General features: G+C 33.5%; 1 long non-coding RNA gene across 3 annotated transcripts; it reads right to left on the reverse strand.

Moving 5' to 3' along the window:
- Positions 1 to 975: 975 nt before the first annotated feature.
- On the reverse strand, positions 976 to 2288 carry LOC139822312 (uncharacterized). Of its 3 annotated transcripts, none has more exons than XR_011734488.1 (4): positions 2241 to 2288; positions 2017 to 2126; positions 1642 to 1767; positions 976 to 1385 (listed from the first exon to the last, which is right to left on the reverse strand). It is a non-coding gene; the product is annotated as an uncharacterized lncRNA (long non-coding RNA). The 3 variants fall into 3 exon arrangements; XR_011734487.1 differs by having other exon boundaries at positions 2017 to 2141; XR_011734486.1 differs by lacking the exon at positions 2241 to 2288 and having other exon boundaries at positions 2017 to 2234.
- Positions 2289 to 2291: the final 3 nt, after the last annotated feature.

The raw sequence follows: 2291 nt of genomic DNA on the forward strand, positions 1-2291 counted from the left end.
CTACTGCTTTTCTTCGATTAGAATAAAAAATTGAATCATGAAGAATTACACAGGTAACAGTACAAAATACAAATATTTTATTAAAATATTTAAACCCAACAAGGAATACAAGGTATTTAAATACAAAGTTTATATATGTATTTTAAAGATTTAATCGCATCGCAAAGAATTACAGAGGTAACAGTACAAAAAATAAAAATATTTTATTAAAATACATAAATTTTTCTTGTCAAAAAACTTGGCGCTGCTAGAGAGAGAGAGAGAGAGAGAGAGAGAGAGAGAGAGAGAGAGAGAGAGACCTTTTACAAATTACACACACACACATCGCCCACACCCACTCGCTCGCACATACACACCAGGCTGACCTAATTTTGAGGTCTAGCAGCGCCAAGTTTTTTGACAAGAAAAATTTATGTATTTTAATAAAATATTTTTATTTTTTGTACTGTTACCTCTGTAATTCTTTGCGATGCGATTAAATCTTTTAAAATACATATATAAACTTTGTATTTAAATACCTTGTATTCCCTTGTTGGGTTTAAATATTTTAATAAAATATTTGTATTTTGTACTGTTACCTGTGTAATTCTTCATGATTCAATTTTTTATTCTAATCGAAGAAAAGCAGTAGTAATATTATACTTCGAAAAAACCTAAGTAACAAGTGGTAGACGTAATCTTTGTATCTCAAAAAATATATGTTCTCTGTATTGGCGCTGTAATTTAAAGAGATATCATTTCTTTTTTGTAATTGTAATAATAGATCACTTGAAGCGCGACTCATTTTTTGATAAGGTAACGTAATTTTGTGATGTGTATCACTTGAGTAATAATTTTTTGGAAAAAAAATAATACTGCTTAGGTTTTTTCGAGATTTTTGGAGATACAAAGATTACGTCCACCACTTGTTACTTAGGTTTTTTCGAGGTATAATACTACTACTTTGTTTTTTTTTTCGAAGTGAAGATACTACTGTTTAAGTTTTTCGAGATTTTTCAAGATACAAAGATTTCGTCTACCACTTGTTACTTAGATTTTTTTAAGGTATAATACTACCACTGTTTTTTTTTTCGAGGTAACAACATATACACTACTATGCGTGTACTTGGCGCCTTTCTTTACCTTTTTTTAAAAAAGGTATTTTGTACAGATATCACGCCCTTTTGCAGTATTACGCATTGTATAAACAATATGTACAGGGTGTTATTTCGAGGTATAATACTACCACTTTGTTTTTTTTCGAGGTAATTATATTTACCGCATGTTGTTCCGCCGGCGCCTGATGCCTCTCCCAGACCTCCACTTTCTTTCACGCTGCTCGGGGTGTCCTTCGTGTTTCCTCGATGCGAAGCTGATGCTCCTTCCTGCGCGCGCGTCGATATGTTCTGTAACATAAAATAACAAATCGATTAAATAATTGTCACGCGCATCGAACATCTTATTCGTTATTCCGATTAATCTTTTCCTAAATTACTTCTTCGAAAAAAGTCTCTACGTTAGAATCAACTTGAATCAATTTTTCGATTTATTTCTTTTTACTAATTTATATTTCGAAACACGGTTTAATGTAGCAACTAAATAAAAACAAACGAAAAAAGAGATTCTATAATATCTTTAGAAAAAATAAAAAATAACACTTACCAGAAGTGTTAGTACGCCGATGATGCCCGATGCCTCTCCCAGGCCTCCACCTCCTCTCAGGCTGCTCGAGATGTCCATCGTGTTTTCTCGATGCAAAGCTGATGGTCCTTCCAGCGTGGATATTTTCTGTAACATAAAAAATAATCGAATAGATTAAATAATTGTCACGCTATTCGTTATTCAGATTAATACACATTCAATTTACTTCTTCGCAAAAAAGGTCTCTACGTTAGAATCAACTTGAATCAAATTTTTCAAATTATTTCTTTTACTAATTTATATTTAAAACACGGTTTAATGTAGCAACTGAATAAGCACAAACGAAAAAAACAGATTCTATAATATCTTTAGAAAAAAATAAAAAGCAACATTTACCAGAAGTGTTGATACGCCGATGCCCGATGCCTATCCTAGGCCTCCTCCTCCTCTCAGGCTGCTCGGGATATCAGGTTCGCAGGATTCCCTCGCTGCTCCGATGTCACCTTCTGCGTCGTTATTTTCTGAAATATTCAAATGAACGATTCGATTAAGTAAAGACAGAAGAGATAGAACATTGTTGGACATAAGTGACATAGTACGTAAAAATCAGTTACACTCACCACTTTCTTTCCTGCTGTTCCGGCCGCAAAATCCACCACCACCTCCGGGTC

This window comes from Temnothorax longispinosus, chromosome 11 (assembly GCF_030848805.1).
Source record: "Temnothorax longispinosus isolate EJ_2023e chromosome 11, Tlon_JGU_v1, whole genome shotgun sequence".
NCBI classification, from domain to species: Eukaryota; Metazoa; Arthropoda; class Insecta; order Hymenoptera; family Formicidae; genus Temnothorax; species Temnothorax longispinosus.